Source organism: Hemitrygon akajei, chromosome 8 (assembly GCF_048418815.1).
Source record: "Hemitrygon akajei chromosome 8, sHemAka1.3, whole genome shotgun sequence".
NCBI classification, from domain to species: domain Eukaryota; kingdom Metazoa; phylum Chordata; class Chondrichthyes; order Myliobatiformes; family Dasyatidae; genus Hemitrygon; species Hemitrygon akajei.
Window position 1 is genome coordinate 177,914,869 of NC_133131.1, and position 22,597 is coordinate 177,937,465.

The following is a 22,597-nucleotide window of genomic DNA, read 5'->3' on the forward strand; positions in this document are numbered from 1 at the left end:
GAATGAGACTCGTGAAGAGTGATGACGAATGATCACCGGATTGATTCGATGGTTTGAGATGGCCCAAGTTCTTCAGCAGTTCATCAGTAGAAAGGGTCTAAAACAGAGCGGTCAGCGACCTGGGTGTATAAAAGTTATTATCAAAGTACACGACCGTCACCGTATACAATCCCGAGATTCCTTTCCTTGCGGACAATCACAGTAAATACAAGAAACACAATCGAATCAATGCAAGACGGCACCCAGCAGGGCGGATAACAACAATGTAAAAAACTGCAGATACAAAAGCAAAGATAAAATATAGTTAATTATAATAATAAATAAATTAGTAAGCAATAAATATCGAGGATATGCGATGAAAAGTCCTTGAAAGCGAGCTCAGTACAAATGGATACAGTTCAGTGATGAGGAAATGAAGTTGAGTGCAATTATCCCCTCTGGCTCAAGGCTCTGATGCTTGAGGGATAATAACTTTTCCTGGTGGAAACTGGTGGAAGCAGCGCGATCACTATCATTGTTCTGTAAAGATTCAATTTCTCAGTTTTGCTCTGCTTTAATTTTGCAGTTATTTGGAATTAATTCCCTATGCCCTGACTGGCAGAGGCTTCGTGTCCACAACTCACTGTCTGGAAAGACAATACCATGCCTTTAGTTTACATTAAATGCCCGTGATTTCGAGTACTCTGGCTAAGGACTCTGTCTGTTGAAACATTTCACCGTCAGCATCACCAAACTCTTAATGGATCTTTATATTGGCTCAGACTAACCCGAGTAAAACCCGAGCCACGGAAAATAGCACAATGACTCCCCCGCTCCTGCAGGGAGATTTTAAATACTTAACAGACACAGAACCTTGAAGAATTTCACGTGCCGATCGCATCTCAACAGAACAACCCAATCCGCCACATACTCCTTTAATCCGAAACAACTTACCGCTTTCTCATTGTTCTTATTTTTCAGCGATCAATAATAGTTATTCGCCTTATACAGATTTCCAGCAGACTTCTACAGCCAACTGCTCGGTTGGTTTAAAAAGGATCAAATCTGGATTGAGTCCAGATTACTTGCAGCTAGCGCTGGCCACATTGGGAGTAGGTGTGCTGGAAGTATTGTGTGGAAATTGGCTCTCATTGTTCTTATTAAGGACAACAGCTTCACCTACAGTCAACAAAGTTGATAGAGGATGTGTCACCAAATGAAAGAATGGCCCCAGGCGGATTCGCCTTCCTGAAACAGAAAAGGTGTGACTAGCATGAATGCACAAGCTGTCCATAGTGCAAAGTTTGGTCGGGGCAGAACTTGGTCGGTGGCCCAAAAGGATTTTCTACACAATATGTGGACTGCTGACCACAGAAGAGGCTACGGTGGATCTGATTCTTGGCAATGAACCCGATCAGGTGATAGATCTCTCGGTGAGTGAGCATTTCAGAGACAATGACAAACTCCTTGACCTTTACTACAGTTTTGGACAAGGGATTGGAACAGACAATATTAGAAAGTATTTAATTTGGGTGGAGAATTGGCGATGCAATTGAACAGGAAAATGGGATCGCAATTCGAATGATGTTCTCAGGGAAATGCATTGCTGAAATGTGGGGGCTGTTTACAGTAGTGAGCACTTGTATAAGGGCTTGGAAATGTTTTTTTTCCCCCATTAAGGCAAGGAAAGAATGGTACGGTGAATGAGCCATGGCTGATAAGAGATCTAGCAAGACATTCAGTCAAGAAGAACAAGGGAGGTTTAATAAGCAAAGTTTTTTCAGGGCTCCTGAGAGTTACAAGGTAGACAGAAAGGAGCTTGCGAAGGGACTTAGGAGAGCTGGACGGAGGCATGAGAAATCCTTGACCTGTTATATTACGGTAAGTTCAAAATGATTCTACACATATGTGAAGAACGGGAGTATGACTAAAGTAAAGGTTTGACCGATCAAGGGTGAAAGAGGAAACACGTGCCTGGGGTCGGAAGAGGTAGAGGAGGTATTTGGTGAAAAGATCGATGCATTACTTAGCAGCGAGTTGGATCTCACAATTATCCCATCGTAAAATCGCTGGTATGCTGGGACCTGTCTGGATGAAGAAAGAGGATGTGTTGGAACTTTTGATAAAAACATGACAGATGTTCCAGGGTTGAACGAGACATACCGCATGTTACTGCTGTAAGTGAGGATGAGATTGCGGCCTCGGTGGTGATGATCTTTGAGTCCTCACTGGCCTTAGGAGAAATACTAGATGATTGGACAATGGCAAGCATTATTCCTTAGTTCACGAAAGGCAGTAGGGATAAGCCTAGGATTAATAGACAAGCGACCTTTACTTCAATGGTGGAAAATTATTGGAGTGGATTATTAAGAACAGGACTTACAAGCATATGGAGAGCATAGTTTGAATAGGAATAGTCGGCATGGCTTTGTGATGGCCAGGTCATGTCTCACTACCCTGATTGAAGTCTTTGATGAAATGATAAAATTAACAGGTGAGGATAGAGCAGTACATGAGGTGTATATGGGTTTTGGAAAGGTGTTCAAAATATACTATTGTAGCAATTGGAAGTCCCATGCTGAAGGCCGAGGCAAGTGATCCGTGAAGCGGACTTTCGCCTCGCAGAGTGTGAAGAGCAATAGAATGCACTGCCTGATCGAGTAGTTAAAGCTAGGTCGCTGATGACATTTGTCTGCCCCCACCCCCCATCTATTGGTGAGAGTCTAGAAAAGGCTCAGGAGGATGATCCGAGAATGAAAGTTTCTAGAATATCAGGAGTTTTCATGACTCTGTGCCCACGCTCGCTGAATGGCGGCCGGGCGATCTTACTGAAGTATATCAAATATTGAGAAGTCTAGATAGAGCGGACGCAGAGCGGATGTTTCCTGTAGCGGGCAAGTTCAGGATCAGACGGCACGGCGTCAGATTAGAGGAAGTTAGCTTTAGAACAGAGATGTAGAGGAATTGCATTAGCCAGATGGTAGCGAATCGATGGAATTCCTTGCCCCAGGTGGCTTAGAGACCAAGTCATTGGGTATATTTAAAGCGAAGGTATATAGATTATTGATTAATAAGTGCATCAAAGGTTACGGGGAGCAGGTAGATGGATGGGTTTAGGAGGGATAATAAGTCAGTCACAATTGAATGACGGGTTCGCCTTGATGGCTGAACGGCCCAATTCTCTACAATGATTTATGGTTTTACGGCTCAGAAATGGAGGTGCTTACGTCGGTTGGTAAAATTCCATCTTCCCCAGAAGATAATGATGCAACCATACACTGCCATTACAGAAAGAACGTTCACATAAACCATTACTGGCTGGTTTGGTGCTGCATTCCCTCCTAAAATACGAAAATCACAACGGACTGCCAGTTCGGCCGAAAAGGTCAAAAGTTACAGTCCACAGTCACTGCATGACTTGAATGTGTCCTGGACAATGAAACAGGCAGAAAAATCATTGTGGACTCTACCCACTCAGCAAACTGTCTTTTCAAACAGCTCTCTTCTGGAAAGCGCTATAGACGATTAAAACAGAAACGTAACGGCATCTTAAATAGTTCCTTCCCTCAGGCAATCAATCTGATTAACTATTACAGTCAGCCCCCAAGCCCTCTATTACCCAGTTACTGCACTACCCAATAGATACTCTGAAGTACTTTTTATAATGCCGTTTGCATTGGAAATGCACGCTGGTGCACACTTCCAGTCAAGATGACGCCAGCGAAAAACGATTCCTTGGGAGACATTCTCCAGATAGAAAATCTATTCAATTATTTCACTTTTTTTTACACCTTTTGCTTGTTATTTTTGTCTTTTTCATCTATGAAGTTTTCATCTATGAAAACTGTTGGAACCCGTGACGGTTCCAGGGATGATTTGCAGGGTCATGAACGACTCCATAAGACCATAAAGCCAGAAGACATTGGAGCAGAATTAGACCATTCAGCCCATCGAGTATGTTCCACCATTTCATCATGGCTGATGACGGATCCCAGTCACCTACCTTCTCGCCATTCCTATAACCTCGAAGCAGCAAGTGAGATTGAGGCATCGACGTGAATACAGAAGGTGTGAAAGGTGGGGGGATGGTTTTGGGGACTTGGTGCTACTGCCGCAAGCGAGGGTTTCGGGGACTGGAGATTGTTAACTTAGATATACTACACTCGACCCTCTCTTCCAGAGCGTTAGTGTATCATTAGGGAGGCGGGCAATTTTTATGTAAGACTTTTGAGCAGGTGGTTACACCCAGAGTGCAGAATTTGGTGAGTAGGAAGGGAGAAGGAAGTCTGTGATCTTTGTGTCTGTTCCCCTCAGCAGCAGCTATACCCTTTTGGATACTGGTGAAGGGGATGACTTATCTGTGCAAGGAAGCAGGAGCCAGACCAATATCAATGTGGTCGGCTCTGAGCCTCATAAGTGGCAGGCGGAGGAATAGTCATAGGGGACTCGATAGTTAGGGGGACAGATACGAGATTCTAAGGCAGCAAAAGAAACGCCAGGATATTGTGTTACCTCTCGGGTGCTTGGGCCAAGAATGCCTCTGAGCGTTTTGTTACAGACCACGTGGGTATCTTGTGACTGTACATGACCATGATGTAATTGAGTCTCTGCTGGGCATGATGTAATGGTCTTGTGATGGTGAAGTGATGTAATTTCCCGTCAATGTGAGGTCACGTGATGTAATTTTCCCGCCAGTGAGAGGTCATGTGATGGCCTATTTCAACAGGTATAAAAGGGGAAAACCCTGCTGTGACGCAGGTCAGTTCGTGGCTTGATTCGTCAGCAACTCCGTTATGCTGCGTGATCGTCTGATGACGCAGTTTTGTTTTAAAGTGGAGTTTTACTTTCTATTGTAAGCTGTGCCAGCAGATTTTAAAACCACTGCCAGTTTTGATTCCTACCTTTGCAGTCCAGTTGGGGAGTGAAGAATTTCTTGAAGTACGGAAAACCCGAAGGATCGAGAAAAGTTGGTGTTGTCAATGGTAAAACAGATTCGACCTTATTTAATCTTCATTCGGAAGGAATTAGTAACCTGCATCTGAGATAGTCCCTGCTATAAGAGCAGAAAGGACTGGAGCAGACTTTCGCTAAGGAACGGTCAGTACCTTTAAGCCATTTTATTTCCTTCGTCGTAAATCCTTCAGGTAAGGCATATTTCGGCTGGGATCAGCAGTAAAAGTCACGTCGTCGAGGAATTCGTTACTTCAGGAAAGTCTCTCCTAATTGACTGTAAATCATTCGGACTTTTGCATTTACCACTTTTATGAACTGTGTTTGCATCCGTGCTGTGATTGTTGATTGTTATATGGTTATTTATTGCTTTAAGAACTGTTCGAGTTGACGTATAGCAGTTAACTTCCATTTAAGTTAGTTGCTTGTTTGGTTTTTTATTGAGCAGTGTTTAATAAATGTTTTACTTGTTTAAAAACACCTATCTCAATTCTATATTCATTGTTGCCGTATAGTAACAGTTTGCAGAATAATCTTGAAGTGCACGGGTGGCCAGAGGTTGTCATGCATATTGGTACCAATGACATAGGCAGGAGAGGGGCAGAGGTCCTACGCAGTAAGTTTAGGGAGCTAGGAAGGAGGCTGAAAAGCAGGACCTCCAAGGTGGTAATCTCTGAATTACTCCCGATAGAGCGAGGTAGGGAAGGTCAGAACAGAAAGATAGCGCATATGAATGAGTGGCTGAGGAGATGGTGCAGAAAGCTGGGTTTCAAGTTCCTGGATCATTGGAACCTTTTCAGGGGAAAAGGAGACCTGTACAAATGGGACGAGTTGCCCCTGAACTGGAGGGGAACCAATATCCTGGGAGGAAGGTTTGTTAATGCTATTGAGCAGGGTTAAACTCAATTTGCAGCCGGTTGAAACTGAAGTGAAAATGCAGACGATTGGGGTGTTGGGGCAGAAATAGAGACAACTTGTAGGGAGTTTGGGAGGAAGGATAGGCGGATGATAGAGCAAAGATGTACTCAGCTAGACGGTGTGAGATGTGTCTACTATAAGGCAAGGGGTATCATAAACAAGGCGGATAAACTTAGAGCGTAGATCAGTATGTGGAACTATGACGCTGTGGCTATTGTTGCAGAGACTTGTATGTCTCAGGGCAGGAATGGTGTCATTGCATTCGGATATAGCCCAAGTGCAGAGCGAGAGACACTGGAGCAGGTGGACAGTTCACAGATGCACATAGTTAAAGGGAAAAGGAAACAGTATTTCTAGGCCAAATCGGTAGTTATCTAAAACTATCAAATGAAAAATGAAGCTAACCCTGCGGCTGAGTGAAATAACTAAATCTAAAACGAATACCGATAGATTTCAGAGTCAGTTGACTCGACAGTCCAATTTCTCAGGCAAGGCCGAATGCAAGCAAGCAGCGAAACGTTACAGTGCTTTGCTCAAGTGTTGACAAGCGCTACGAAGAAAAGAATGGAGTTAACTACTATTACAGTGAGATAATAATTAACTGACACCTACATATTCACATGCGTAGTTGCTGTATCTGCTATGTTGTCGCATCCGTGGTTTTAACTGAGCCCCATCCCTTGTTACAGCCCCTGAGACGTTACAGACCTATGTCCGCTGGAAATGTGGATGAGCGACTTGTTCAAGATGTCCTTCGCCGGGATCCAAGAACATTCTTCTGGACAATACCCGTCCTAGTCCACAAGATATTGAACTTTACCACGTACCCGGCGAGATGCCAGGAGGTGCCTCACCGTATAGAGTAGGGAACCATCTACCAAGCGAGGAGGAGGGGTAGGTGGGTTGACCGTGGCCAGGGGAGCGGTAGTAACCGGCTTGGATGGGAAACCTGGAATACTGAGTGGATCTTCAGTAATGCTGCTAGACACAATCTATACGATACCTTGTTTACAGACTTTTTCACTACACATGGCCCCCAAGTAGCACAGTGCCAATTTGCACCTCTCGACTTTCAGGGAAATATCCCTTGATGCTACCCAAAACTCCTCTCCTGGCTTGAATGACCTTATCTGTCGCTAGAACCGATCAGTCTGCTGGGTATGTTGCTTCTGGGTGCGCAGCAGAGAAGCCCTGGCTCGTCTCCAGGTGCGCTAGTAGCACTGGATCAGTTGTTCAGCACCAGGATCCGCTACCTCAATCTCCCGATCAGGAAAGAACGAGGGATGGAATCCCTTCTGGCATTCAAAGGGAGATATACCCGTGGAGGACGACTGGAGATTATTGTGGGGGATCTCTGCCCATATCAATTGGGAGCTCCGAGACGTGGGGTTGTAAGAAGCAAGACAGTGCAAGGTTGTCTCCAACTGCTGGTTCACTCTCTCAGTCTGGCCATTGGAGTGGCGGGGAAACCAGAGAAGAGGCTGGCTCTGTCTCCTACAAGAGAGCAGAAAGCCTTCCAAAAGCGGGAATTGAACTGTAGTCCACGATCAGACACGATGTCTTGAGGAATGCCGTGCAGCCTGACCACATGTTGAAACATGGGTGTGCCAGTCTCACGAGCTGATGGGTGCTTGGAGAGGGCAATGACGTGGGCAGCATTGGAATATCGGTCCACAGCGACTAAAACGATGGTGCTTCCATTAGAATATTAAAGCTGAATAAGCCCTTGGTCATACCCCACTTGGAGTATTACGTTCATTTCTGGTCACTTCACTACAGGAAGGACATGGATGTTATTGATAGAGTGCAGAGAAGATTTACAAGGAAGTTGCCTGGATTGCAGGAAGTGCCTTATGAGAATAGGTTAAGCGAACTTCGTTTTTTCCTCCTTGGAGCGACAGACGATGAGACGCGTACTGATAGAGGTGTATAAGATGATGAGAGGGATTGATCGTGTTGATAGTCAGAGGCTTTTTCACAGTGCTGAAATAGTTATCACGAAGAGGCATAGTTTTAAGGTGCTTGGAAATCGGTACAAGGGGGATGTCAGAGGTAGGTTTTTCATATAGAGCGTTGTACTGCCAGTGACGGTGGTAGAGGCGGATACTATAGGATCGTTTAAGAATCTATAGATGGAGCATTGAAAAACAGAGGGCTATGCGGTAGAGAAATTCCAGGGAGTTTCTAGAGTAGGTTACATGGTCGGCACAACATTATGGGCCGAAGGGCCTGTAATGAGCTGCAGATTTCTATGTTCAGAGCATCAATGGAGTTAGGTCCTGGGTAAATGAAGAGGATCGATGTATTCCAAAAACGAAAAAAAGCTCAAATGCCAAAATATAACAATCTTGGCTGAGAAGGGTCGTCAAAGCTAATGCAAAATCAATATAGAGGCCATACAACCAAGAAAAAAATAGCGGCAAACTCGAGGATTGAGAAATTTTAAAAACCTACAGAGAGCAACTAAAAGAATCATTAGGAGGGAAAAATGAAATTTGAGAGCAAGCGAGCAAACAGTATCAAAGTGGATAGTAAAAGCCTTTTCAAGCATGTAAAACCGGAAGAGAGACGAGAGTGGATACAGAACCGCTAGAAAATGATGCCGAATAAATAATAACCAGGGGCAAGGAGATGTCAGATGAGCTAAATGAGTATTTTGCATCAGTTTTCACTCTGCAAGAAACTAGTAGTGTGCCAGACGTTGAAGGGTGTGAGGGAAATGAAGTGAGTGCAGTTAGTATTACAAGGGAAAAGGTGCACAAAAAGGTGAAAGACCAAAAATTGCGTAAGTCACCCGGACCAGATGAACTGCACCCTAGGGTTCTGAAAGAGATAGTGGTTAAAATTACGGAGGCATTAGTAATGATCTTTCAAAAATCATTGGAATCTGGCATGGTTGCGGAGGACTGGAAAATTTCAAATGTCACTCCACTCTTTAAGAAAGGAGGAAGACAGCAGAAGGGAAATTATAGACCAGTTAGCCTGACCTCAGTGGTTGGGTAGATGTTGGAGACCATTGTTAAGGGTGAGTCTATGGAGTACTTGATGGCGCAAATCAAGACAGCACAAAGTCAGCATGTTTTCCGTGAGGGAAAAGCTTGTCTGACGAGCCTGCAGCAATTCTTCGAGGTTACTGCAAATAGGATAGATAAGGAGGATGCAGAGAATGTTGTATATTTGGACTCTGGAAGGCGTTTGACAAGGTGTCACACATGAAGCTGCTTACCGTGTTAACAGCCTATGATATTACAGGAAAATTACTGGCACGTTAGAGCAAGAAAGTAATAAATGAAACACAATGTTGGAAAATGCATGGTCATGCAGCTAGCTAGAAGAAATAAATGTGAAGACGATTTTTTAAACGGGGAGACAATCCAAAAATCTGAGATGCAAAGGGAATTTGTAGTCCTAGTGCAGAATAACATTAAGGTAAACTTGCAAGATGAGTCGGTGCTGTGGAAGACAAATGCAGTGTTAGCTTACATTTCAAGAGGTTCATCAATGAGTATTCAAGGAAGAGATTGACAGGCTGTTGATTTGACACGGCCATCTAAAGTCTACTGACCGGCTCTGTCGTACCTACTTACCTCAGCTTGTTCTCAGCACCCACTGTTCTATGAGGAAAGCAACCTGTCTCGCACATCATGCGCTACCTGTCTGATTTAAATGCGTGTCCTCTAATATTTGATGCGACAAATACGTCTACTTCTAGAGGACAGGTATTTAAGTGAGTGGGGGGGGGGGGGGCGCATATGTTTTTAGTGAGTTTTTATCTTCTCTATCTATACTTGCCGCATGTTCTTAAGCTTCTACCAAGTCACTCACCCCACTAAGCGACTAAACTCCAGTGAAAATAACACAAATATGTCCATCCTCTCCTTCAACTTCATATCCTCTGATCCAGGCAGTATCTACACCTTCTCTATCTTTACCAACCACCTCACATCTTCGGTACTCCAAGCTGTATATAGCTGCTATATTATTACTTCTGTTGTCCGCGTCCAGACTAAAGAACGCACCCACGCCATGAACCGTCTTTACCACTCTGTATACTTGCCTGAGGTTCTTAGAGATCTTTGGACGTGTTTCCAAGAACCCACTGTACGTCAGTGCTGTTGAGGGTCTTGCATGCCTTTATTTTATACTGACCCTTCCGAAGTTCGACATCTCACACGTACCCGCAATAATCTCCATTTGTCATTCGTACGCTCATATGTGTAACTGATCTATGTCGCGTTGTATTCTTTCACTGTCCAGAATTCCACCAATGCCTGCAAACATTCTAAGCCACCTCTAAATCTCCATTCCTTGCACCACAAACGAGAGGTCCCGACACCGCTGACGGTGGAGCCACGCTGCTCACGTATCTCCAGCCAGAATCACAACCTTCCACCCTGACTTCAATGGGCGGCCTCAGAAGGCTCAACAGCGACTTTCAAAGCTGAACAGCAGATGACTCGGGTGGGTACGAACCTGGGCACAGAAATCGACTGTGCGTTCCGCCTCTCCCAAGGGAACACCTTGCGACATTGAATGAGGTACACGCTAGATGTAATAAGAAAAATATATTAGGATTATATTTATTTGTCACATGTACGTCCAAACATACAGTGAAATTCATCGGTTGTGCCATCAACCGATATAGTCCGACGTTGTACTGGGGGCAGTCTACAAGTTCGCCATTATTCTGGCACCACCGCAGAAAGCCGACAAGCTTTTACTAAGCCTGGCCTGTTCGTCTTCAGAACGTTGGAGGAAACGAGACCACAAGGGGCATTGCAGACAGCGGAGAAGGTACAGGCAGTGGAGTGAACTGGCGGTGTAAAGGGTTACACTGTCTTCTACGATACTGTGCCGCAGATCGGGAAACAGTTTGGGAAACAACACGACATATAACTTCGGAGCAAGAAGGCTGCGAGTCAACTGCTGATTTTTCGGAGCAAGGGAGTTTTTACTACTTGGGTTAAAGAGAGGTGAGACTGCGCAGGCGCTTGACGTCAGCCAGTAGTGCGCGAAAGGTTTAAAAAGAAGACCACCGTATCTATCGGTCAGCGTTTGGAGCGGGCAGCGCAGTAAGAAGCAGCAGAGTGGTATGACTTTGGCGGTAACGGGACGAGGCGAGGTAGGAAGTATGTGTGTGAGGCCAGCTTCCTGTGCTCAGTGTCAGGTGTGAGGGTTCCTGGAGACTCCCAACCTCCCGGATGGCCATATCTGCACCAGCTGTGTCGAGCTACAGCTCCTGAGGGACCGAGTTAGGGAACTAGCGATGCAGCTCGATGACCTTCGCCTAGTCAGAGAGAGAGAGATCGAGGAGGTGATGGAGAGGAATTATAGGCAGGTAGTCACACCGGGGCCACGGGAGACAGACAAGTGGGTCACAGTCAGGAGAGGGAAGGGGAAGAGTCAGGTACTAGAGAGTACACCTGTGGCTGTACCCCTTGACAATAAGTACTCCTGTTTGAGTACTGTTGGAGGAGCAGCCTACCTGGGGGAAGTGGCAGTGGCCCTGCCTCTGCCACAGAGTCTGGCTCTGTGGCTCAGAAGGGTAGGGAAGGGAAGAGGAAGGCGGTAGTGATAGGGGATTCTATATTTAGGAGGTCAGGCAGGAGATTTTGTGGACGCAGGAAAGAAACTCGGATGGTACTTTGCATCCCAGGTGCCAGGGTCCGGGATGTTCCAGATCATGTCCAAGATATCCTGCAGTAGGAGGCAGAACAGCTGGAGGTGGTGGTGCATATTGGTACCAATGACATAGGTAGCAAAAGGGAAGAGGTCCTGAGAAAATACTACGGGGAGTTTGGAAGGAAGTTAAGAAGCAGGACCGCAAAGGTAGTAATCTCAGGATTACTGCCTGAGCCATGCGACAGTGAGAATAGGAACAGAATGAGGAGGAGGATAAATGCGTGGCTGAGGAATTGGAGCAGGGGTCAGTGATTCAGATTTCTGGATCATTGGGACCTCTTTTGGGGCAGGTGTGACCTGTACAAAAAGGACAGGTTGCACTTGAATCCCAGGGGGACCAATATCCTGGCGGGAAGGTTTGCTAAGGCTACTTGGAGAATTTAAACTAGAGTTGCTGGAGGGTGGAAGTCAAACTGAAGAGGTGGAGGAAAGGGAGATTGCCTCACAAATAGAGAAAGTTTGGATACAGTGTGAATGGGAGGATAGGCAGGTGATAGATAAGGGACGCGATCAGACCGATGGTTTGAGATGTGTCTATTTTAATGCGAGGAGTATCATGAATAAAGCAGATGAGCTTAGAGCATGGATCAGCACTTTTACAGTGGTCATTACAGAGACTTGGATGGTGCAGGGGCAGGAATGGCTACTTCAAATGCCAAGCTTTAGATGTTTCAGTAAGGATAGGGAGGGAGGCAAAAGATATGGGGGCGTGGCAATGTTGATCAGAGATAGTGTCACGGCTGCAGACAAGTAGAAAGTCATGGAGAGTTTGTCTACCGAGTCTCTGTGGTTGACGGTTAGGAATAGGAAGTGGTCAATAACTACTGGGTATTTTTTATGACCTCTTTTGGTGCAGGTGTGACCTGTACAAAAAGGACGGGTTGCACTTGAATCCAGGGGGGCCATCATCCTGGCGGGGAGGTGTGCTGAGGCTTACGGGCAGGAATGGTTACTTCAACTGCCGGGTTTTAGATGTTTCAGAAAGGACAGAGAAGGAGGCAAAAGAGGTGGGGGCATGGCACTGTTGATCAGAGATAGTGTCACGGCTGTAGAAAAGGTGGACGCCATGGCGGGATTGTCTACGGAGTGTCTGTGGGTGGAGGGTAGGAACAGGAAGGGGTCAATAAATTTAATGTTTTTTTTATAGGCTGCCAATAGTAACAAGGATATCGAGGAGCTGATAGGTAAACAGATCGTTGAAAGGGGTAATAATAACAAAGTTGTCGTGATGGGAGATTTTAATTTCCCAAATATCGATTGGCATCTCCCTAGAGCAAGGGGTTTAGATGGGGTGGAGTTTGTTAGGTGTGTTCAGGAAGGTTTCTTGACACAGTATGTAGATAAGCCTACAAGAGGAGAGGCTGTACTTGATTTGGTATTGGGAAATGAACCTGGTCAGATGTCAGATCTCTCAATGGGAGAGAATTTTGGAGATAGTGATCACAATCCTATCTCCTTTACCATACATAGCATTGGAGAGAGGTAGGAACAGACATGTTAGGAAAGCGTTTAATTGGAGTAAGGGGAATTATGAGGCTATCAGGCAAGGAATTGGAAGCTTAAATTGGAAACAGATGTTCTCAGGGAAAAGTACGGAAGAAATGTGGCAAATATTCAGGGAATATTTGTGTAAAGTTCTGTATAGGGACGTTCTAATGATACAGGGAAGTTATGGTAGGGTACAGGAACCGTGGCGTACAAAGACTGTAATTAATTTAGTCAAGAATAAAAGAAAAGTATACAAAAGGTTCAGAGAGCTAGGTAATGTTAGAGATCTAGAAGACTATAAGGCTATTAGGAAAGAGCTTAAGAATGAAATTAGGAGAGCCAGAAGGGGCCATGAGAAGGCATTGGCGGGCAGAATTAAGGAAAATCCCAAGGCATTCTACAAGTATGTGAAGAATATGAGGATAAGACGTGAGAGAATAGGATCAATCAAGAGTGACAGTGAAAATGTATGTATGGAACTGGTGGAGATAGCTGAGGTACTTAATTAATGCTTTACTTCAGTATTCACTATGGAAAAGATTCTTATAGATTGTACTGATGATTTGCACTAGAATGAAAAGCTTGAGCATGTATATATTAAGAAGGAGGATGTGCTGGGGCTTTTACAAAGCAACAAGTTGGATAAGTCGCCGGGACTGGATGAAATGTACCCCAGGCTACTGTGGGAGGCGAGGGAGAAGATTGCCGAGCCTCTGGTGATGATCTTTGCATCATCAATGAGGACTGGGAGAGGTTCTGGAGGATTGGAGGATTGCGGATGTTGTTCCTTTATTCAAGAAAGGGAATAGAGATAGCCCAAGAAATTAAAGACCAGTGAGTCTTACTTCAGTGGTTGGTAAGTTGATGGAGAAGACCCTGAGAGACAGGATTTATGAGCATTTGGAGAGGTATAATATGATTAGGAGTAGTCAGCATGGCTTTGTCAAGGGCAGGTCGTGCCTTACGAGCCTGATTGAATTTTTTGAGGATGTGACTAAACAGATTGATGAAGGAAGAGCAGTAGATGTAGTGTATATGGATTTCAGCAAGGCATCTGATAAGGTACCCCATGAAAGGCTTTTTGAGAAAGTAAGGAGGCATGGGATCCAAGGGGACATTGCTTTGTGGATCCAGAACTGGCTTGCCCACAGAAGGCAAAAAGTGGTTGTAGACGGATCATATTCTGCATGGAGGTCTGTCACCAGTGGTGTGCCTCAGGCATCTGTTCTGGCACCGTTACTCTTCATGATTTTTATAAATGACCTGGATGAGGAAGTGGAGGTATGAGTTAGTGAGTTTGCTGGTGACACAAAGGGTTGGGGTGTTGTGGATAGTGTGGAGGGCTGTTAGAGTTTACAGCTGGGCATTGATAAGTTGAAATACTGAGATGAGAAGTGGCAGATGGAGTTCAACCCAGATAAGTGTGAAGTGGTTCATTTTGATAGGTCATTATGGTAGAATATAGTATTAATGGTAAGAATCTTGGCAGTGTGGAGGATCAGAGGGATCTTTGCGTCGGAATTCATACGACACTCAAAGCAGCTGCACAGGTTGAGTCAGTGGTTAAGAAGGCGTAAGGTTTATTGGCCTTCATCAATCGTGGAATTGAATTTAGAAACCAAGAGGTAATGTTGCAGCTATATAGGACCCTGGTCAGACCCCACTTGGAGTACTGTGCTCAGTCCTGGTCCCCTCACTACAGGAAGGATGTGGAAGCCATAAAAAGGATGCAGTTGAGACTTACAAGGATATTGCCTGGATTGGGGAGCATGCCCTATTAGAATAGGTTGAGTCAACTCGGCCTTTTCTGCTTGGAGCGAAGAGGAATGAGAGGTGACCTGACAGAGGTGTACAAGATGATGAGAGACACTGATCGTGTGGATAGTCAGAGGCTTTTTTCCAGGGCTGAAATGGTTGCCACGAGAGGACACAGGTTTAAATTGCTGGGGAGTAGATACAGAGGAGATGTCAGGGGTAAGTCTTTTTCTCAGAGAGTGGTGAAGGCGCGGAATGGGCTGCCGGCAACAGTGGTGGAGGCGAATACTATAGGGTCTTAGAAGAGGCTTTTAGATAGGTACATGGAGCTTAGCAAAGTAGAGGGCTACAGGTAAGCCTATTAATTTCTAAGGTAGGGACATGTTCGGCACAACTTTGTGGGCCGAAGAGCCTGTATTGTGCTGTAGGTTTCTATATTTCTAACATGCAGCAGAGTGCAATCAAGCGCGATGAACTCAAGGCCTTTTGTCCAGCTCGTTATTCGAGTTGCATAATCTAAGTTCCCACTGTCGGTATCTCAATAAACGGACTGAGGATTCCTATATATCCAGGGGCAGAGGCTGCTGCAACATGATCGACGGGTTTCAGAAACCCCACCCGTTTGAAATAGACATGATTAGTGCACACAGGGTTATAAATTCTGCATCCGGCTGTAACTAGGAGAGTTATAATCAGTAATGAGTTAAATAGTAATGAGTTTAAAACTAACCCAGCTTTTGGAATGATTTAGAACATAGAACACAGAACAATGTAGCACAGGAAGCGTCCATTCTGCCCACAATGTCGTGCTGAACCAAATAAACTAATAGTCAAGTAGCTGAGCAGATGGTGCAGGGAACATGTTTCAAGTTCTTGGATCACTGGAACCCTTTCTGGTAAAGGGCTGACCTGTACAAGGGGTCAGATTGCACCTGAACTGGATCGGAGCCAATAAACTGGTCGGGATGTTTGCTAATGGTATACGGGAGAGTGTAAACTGGATTTGAAAAGGGCTGGGAACCGGAGCACAGGTCAGTAAGGGAAGGATATGATCAGAAGGTAGATGTCAGGGTAAAAGGCAAAATCGATATTAGTTTGAATTGTGAGTATTTTAATGCTGGGATCATTATGTGGAAAGGCGATGAACATAGAGCATGGATCAGTACATGGAACTACAATGTTGTAGCCATTGCTGAAAATTGGTTGGGAGCGGGGCAGGAATGAGCGATTACTGTACCCGGCTTTTGAAATTTTAGAAAAAGTACGGAAGGAGGTAAAATGGGAAGGGGGATGGTTACGTTACTAATCAGGGACAATATTGGACAATAGGCAGATTGGAAAAATGCTAATGTAACTCCTTTATTTAAAAAGGGCAATAGGCAGAAGGCTGGGAATTATAGGCCAGTTAGCCTAACATCTGTGGTTGGCAAAATGTTGGAATCGATAATTAAGGAAACAGTAACAGGGCATTTGGATAAACATAGCTTAATAGGACAAAGTCAGCATGGCTTTACAAAAGGGAAGTCATGTTTGACAAATTTGTTGGAGTTCTTTGAGGACATAACATATAGGGTAGATAAAGGGGAACCAGTTGATGTGGTGTATTTGGACTTCCAAAAGGCATTTGACAAGGTGCCACACCAAATATTATTACTTAAAGTAAAAAATCATGGGATTGGGGATAATATTCTGGCATGGGTGGAGGATTGGCTTTCTAACAGAAAACAGAGAGTTGGGATAAATGGTCTATTCTCAGATTGGCATTTGGTGACTAGTGGTGTTCCGCAGGGGTTGGTGTTGGGACCCCAACTCTTTACAATCTATATTAATGATTTGGAGAAAGGGACTAAGTGCAACGTATCAAAGTTTGCTGATGACACAAAGATGGGAGGGAGTGTAATGAGTGCGGAGGACATTGAAACCCTGCAGGGGGACATAGATAGGTTGAGCGATTGGGCAGACATTTGGCAGATGAAATATAATACTGACAAGTGTGAGGTCTTGCACTTTGGCAGGAAAAATAATAGAGCAAGTTATTATCTAAATGGAGAGAAACTGGAAAGTGCTTCTTTGCAAAGGGATCCGGGGGTCCTGGTGCAGGAAACACAAAAAGTTAGTATGCAAGTGCAGCAGGTGGTCAAGAAGGCCAACGGAATGCTGGCTTTTATTGCTAGGGGGATGGAGTATAAAAACAGGGAGGTCTTACTGCAGTTGTACCGGGTATTGGTGAGACCACACCTGCAGTACTGCGTGCAGTTCTGGCGTCCATATTTAAGAAAGGACATACTGGCTCTCGAGGCAGTGCAGAGAAGGTTCACTAGGTTAATTCCAGGGATGGGTGGGTTGATGTATGATGAGAGGTTGAGTAGATTGGGACTCTACTCATTGGAGTTCCGAAGAATGAGAGGCGATCTTATTGAATCATATAAGATTGTGAAGTGGCTTGATCGGGTGGATACAGGGAGAATGCTCCCAATGATGGGTGAAACTAGGACTAGGGGGCATAATCTTAAAATAAGGGGATGCCGTTCCAGGACTGAGATACCGAGAAACTTTTTCACTCAGAGGGTAGTGGGGCTGTGGAATTTACTGCCCCAGAGAGCTGTGGAAGCTACTACACTCAATAAATTCAAAACGGAGATAGACATTTTCCTGGATAAAAATGGCATTAGGGGATACGGTGAGCGAGCAGGTAAGCGGACATGAGGCTAGGTTTAGATCAGCCATGTGATCTCCTGGACCAGTTTTCGATAGCCTGGATGGGTCGGAGAGGAATTTTCCAGATTTTTTCTCCTCAATTGGCAACTTCCCCGGGTGATCACATGGGTTTGGGCGGGATGAGTAATAAAATAAAATGGGCGGTATGGTGCCCTGTTGGTTGGCACTGTTGCCTTGTGGGATTCGGTGAAAACTAGAGTTAAGATTGGATCAACCATGATCTTGTTGAATGGCGGAGCAGGCTTGAGGGGCCGATTGGCCTACTCCTGCTCCTATCTCTTATGTTCTTATGTTCTAATAATAGAGCTGCACTGAGGAACTCTGGTATAGGGCGGGGGCAATCACACTGATGGGATTCTAGTATAGACCACCCTCCTTCCAGTAGTCCCTGAAACATTGATGCACAAATATGTAATCAGATTAAGGAAATGTGTCAAATTAATAGAGCTGTTGTCATTGAAGATGTCATGGTCCGATCCGTGGAATCCGCATTCCAGACCAAGGTCCGGACCATATACCTTAATCCAGGTTTTCCGGGTTTCCTCAGTTTCTGTTGAGGGAAGTGATTCTTGTTTGGGCTGACTTCACAAATAGCTTCAGTATTCAGTCTTTGGCTGCTGGACTGTTCCTGTACTAACCCCCTGTTTGTATACCTTTCCTTCACCTTCCTGCCTGGAGCCTTGCCTCGCCTTTCCTCTGCCTGGAGCCTTGCCTCGCCTTTCCTCTGCCTGGAGCCTTGCCTCGCCTTTCCTCTGCCTGGAGCCTTGCCTCGTCTTGCCTCTGCCTGGAGCCTTGCCTCGCTTGCCTCTGCCTGGAATCTGGCGTCGCCTTGCCTCTGCCTGGAGCCTTGCCTCGCCTCGCCTCTGCCTGGAGCCTTGCCTCGTCTTGCCTCTGCCTGAAGCCTTGCCTCGCTTCGCCTCTGCCTGGAGCCTTGCCTCGTCTTGCCTCGCCTCGCCTCTGCCTGGAGCCTTGCCTCGCCTTGCCTCGTCTTGCCTCGCCTTGACTCTGCCTGGAGCTTTGCCTCGCCTTGCCCCGTCTTGCCTCGCCTTGACTCTGCCTGGAGCTTTGCCTCGTCTTGCCTCTGCCTGGAGCTTTGCCTCGTCTTGCCTCGCCTTGACTCTGCCTGGAGCCTTGCCTCGCCTTGACTCTGCCTGGAGCTTTGCCTCGCCTTGCCTCGTCTTGCCTCGCCTTGACTCTGCCTGGAATCTTGCGTTGTCTTTCCTCTGCCTGGAGCCTTGCCTCGTCTTGCCTCTGCCTGGAGCCTTGCCTCGCCTCGCCTCTGCCTGGAGCTTTGCTTCGCCTTGCCTCGTCTTGCCTCTGCCTGGAATCTTGCGTCACCTTTCCTCTGCCTGGAGACTTGCCTCGCTTTGACTCTGCCTGGAGCTTTGCCTCGTCTTGCCTCGCCTTGCCTCGCCTTGCCTCTGCCTGGAGCCTTGCCACGTCTTTCCTCTGCCTGGAGCCTTGCCTCGCCTTGACTCTGCCTGGAGCTTTGCCTCGCCTTGCCTCGTCTTGCCTCGCCTTGACTCTGCCTGGAGCTTTGCCTTGCCTCGTCTTGCCTCGCCTTGCCTCTGCCTGGAGCCTTGCCTTGCCTCGCCTTGCCTCTGCCTGGAGCCTTGCCACGTCTTTTCTCTGCCTGGAGCTTTGCCTCGCCTTGTCTCGTCTTGCCTCGCCTTGACTCTGCCTGGAGCTTTGCCTCGCCTTGACTCTGCCTGGAGCTTTGCCTCGCCTTGCCTCGTCTTGCCTCGCCTTGACTCTGCCTGGGGCTTTGCCTCGCCTTGACTCTGCCTGGAATTTTGCCTCGCCTTGCCTCGTCTTGCCTCGCCTCTGCCTGGAGCCTTGCCTCGCTTCGCCTCTACCTGGAGCCTTGCCTCGCCTTGCCTCGTCTTGCCTCGCCTCTGCCTGGAGCCTTGCCTCGCCTCGCCTCTACCTGGAGTCTTGCCTCGCCTCGCCTCTGCCTGGAGCCTTGCCTCGCCTTGACTCTGCCTGGAGCCTTGCCTCGCCTTGCTTCGCCTCGCCTCGCCTCTGCCTTGAGCCTTGCCTCGCCTCGCCTTTCCTCTGCCTAGAGCCTTGCCTCGCCTTGCCTCGCCTCGCCTCGCCTTGCCTCGTCTTGCCTCGTCTTGCCTCGTCTTGCCTATGCCTGGAATCTTGCGTTGTCTTTCCTCTGCCTGGAGCCTTGCCTCGTCTTGCCTCTGCCTGGAGCTTTGCCTCGCCTTGACTCTGCCTGGAGCTTTGCCTCGTCTTGCCTCTGCCTGGAGCCTTGCCTCGCCTCGCCTCTGCCTGGACTCTTGCCTCGCCTTGACTCTGCTTGGAGCTTTGCCTCGCCTTGACTCTGCCTGGAGCTTTGCTTCGCCTTGCCTCGTCTTGCCTCGTCTTGCCTCTGCCTGGAATCTTGCGTCACCTTTCCTCTGCCTGGAGCTTTGCCTCGTCTTGCCTCGCCTTGCCTCTACCTGGAGCCTTGCCTCGCCTCGTCTTGCCTCTGCCTGGAGCCTTGCCACGTCTTTCCTCTGCCTGGAGCTTTGCCTCGCCTTGCCTCTGCCTGGAGCTTTGCCTCGCCTTGACTCGTCTTGCCTCGCCTTGACTCTGCCTGGAGCTTTGCCTCGTCTTGCCTCTGCCTGGAGCCTTGCCTCGTCTTGCCTCTGCCTGGAGCTTTGCCTCGCCTTGACTCTGCCTGGAATTTTGCCTCACCTTGCCTCGTCTTGCCTCGCCTCTGCCTGGAGCCTTGCCTCGCTTCGCCTCTACCTGGAGCCTTGCCTCGCCTTGCCTCGTCTTGCCTCGCCTCTGCCTGGAGCCATGCCTCGCCTCGCCTCTACCTGGAGTCTTGCCTCGCCTCGCCTCTGCCTGGAGCCTTGCCTCGCCTTGACTCTGCCTGGAGCCTTGCCTCGCCTTGCTTCGCCTCGCCTCGCCTCTGCCTTGAGCCTTGCCTCGCCTCGCCTTTCCTCTGCCTGGAGCCTTGCCTCGCCTTGCCTCGCCTCGCCTCGCCTCGCCTCGCCTTGCCTCGTCTTGCCTCGTCTTGCCTATGCCTGGAATCTTGCGTTGCCTTTCCTCTGCCTGGAGCCTTGCCTCGTCTTGCCTCTGCCTGGAGCTTTGCCTCGTCTTGCCTCTGCCTGGAGCCTTGCCTCGTCTTGCCTCTGCCTGGAGCCTTGCCTCGCCTCGCCTCTGCCTGGACCCTTGCCTCGCCTTGACTCTGCCTGGAGCTTTGCCTCGTCTTGCCTCTGCCTGGAGCCTTGCCTCGTCTTGCCTCTGCCTGGAGCCTTGCCTCGCCTCGCCTCTGCCTGGACCCTTGCCTCGCCTTGACTCTGCTTGGAGCTTTGCCTCGTCTTGCCTCTGCCTGGAATCTTGCGTCACCTTTCCTCTGCCTGGAGACTTGCCTCGCTTTGACTCTGCCTGGAGCTTTGCCTCGTCTTGCCTCACCTTGCCTCTACCTGGAGCCTTGCCTCGCCTTTCCTCGCCTCTGCCTGGAGCCTTGCCTCGCCTTGCCTCTGCCTGGAGCCTTGCCTCGCCTTTCCTCGCCTCTGCCTGGAGCCTTGCCTCGTCTTGCCTCTGCCTGGAGCCTTGCCTCGCCTTTCCTCGCCTCTGCCTGGAACCTTGCCTCGCCTTGCCTCGCCTTGCCTCGCCTCTGCCTGGAGCCTTGCCTCGCCTCGCCTTGCCTCTGCCTGGAGCCTTGCCTCGCCTCGCCTCGCCTCGCCTTGCCTCGTCTTGCCTCGCCTTGCCTCGCCTCTGCCTGGAGCCTCGCCTCTCCTCTGCTTGGAACCTTGCCTCGCCTCTGCCTGGAGCCTCGCCTTGCCTTGCCTTTCCTCTGCCTGGAGCCTTGCCTTGCATTGCCTCTGCCTGGAGCCTTGCCTCGCCTTGCCTCTGCTGGAGCCTTGCCTCGCCTCACCTTGCCTCGGCCTGGAGCTTTGCCTCACCTCGCCTTGCCTCTGCCTGGAGCCTTGCCTCGCCTCGCCTTGCCTGTGTCTGTAGCCTCACCGTTTTGGAACTCTCTGTCCGTGTCCACGCCTTGGCTAGGTAGGTCCAGCCGTTTTGCCGCTACCTAGCGTTGGGAACTGTCTCGTCGTGTTCAGCGTTCTGTGTTATGTGTCCCGGCCCTACGTCCCGTACCCAAGGAGGGGTCCTGGCTCTGTGTTCCATGTGATGAGTCCCGACCCTACGTCCTGTACCCAAGGAAGGGTCCCGGTTCGGTGTTCCATGTTCCTGTCCCTCCCTCGGCTCTGTGTTCTCGTCATCTTCATGTGCTCGCCCAGCACAGGTGTACCTTGTCCAGCCCGGTGCTGGGATTCCCTCGTCCTGTGCTGGGTTCACCTTGTCCCGTCCAGGAGTCTCTCGTCCCGTCCTGTGCCTCCCCTCATCCTGTAACCCCGTCATGTCCTCGCCTAGTTCTGGGGTCCGTGCCCGAGTCAGGACCCAGGTTCTGGGTCCTTGTCCAGTCTCTGGCTCGAAGTCCAAGCTCAGGCTCCTAGTTCCCAGTTCCATGTCCTGGTTTCCTATCCTAGTCAGTTCCTAGCCCAGGCCTGGAGCCCTTGTCTCGTCCGGGGCCGGTGTCGTCTCCAGTGTCCTTTCTTCCCCACTTTCCTGGATTCCTTCTCACGCCTAGTCCTGTTCCAGGTAGTTCAGTGCCTGTGTCTTGCTTTTGGGTCCACTCCAACGCCCCCCTGTGACAGAGCCCCCCTTATGACAGAAGGCAAGACCATAAAACAGAAACAGAATTAGGCCAGTAGGCCCATCGAAGCTGCTCTGCCATTCAATCATGGCAGCTCCTTTTCCCCTCCTCCGCCCCACTTCCCGCATTGTCCCGCCACAATTGATGCCGTGGCTAATTGAGACATAACGATTTCTGCCTTAAATACCCCCAACAACCTGGCCTCCACGGATGCTTGTGCTAACAAATTCCACCAATTCACCTTCCTCTGTTTAGAGAAATTTCTCTGCACATCTGCTTTAAATGGATCCATCTCTACCCTGAGGCTGTGCCCTCTTGTTCTAGACTCCTCCACCATGAGAAACATCCTTTCCTCGTCTACTCTTTCTCGACCTTTAAACATTCGAAAAGTTTCAATGAGATCTTCCTTCATCCGGAGGCATTGATTGTGTGGATTGTCAGAGGCTTCTT

General features: G+C 48.2%; 1 protein-coding gene across 1 annotated transcript in view; it reads right to left on the reverse strand.

Annotated features, from left to right (window-relative positions):
* LOC140732549 (uncharacterized) overlaps positions 1-22,597 on the reverse strand; it is a 110,508-nt gene that overhangs the window by 70,423 nt on the left and 17,488 nt on the right. The gene's annotated exons all lie outside the window — the stretch shown is intronic.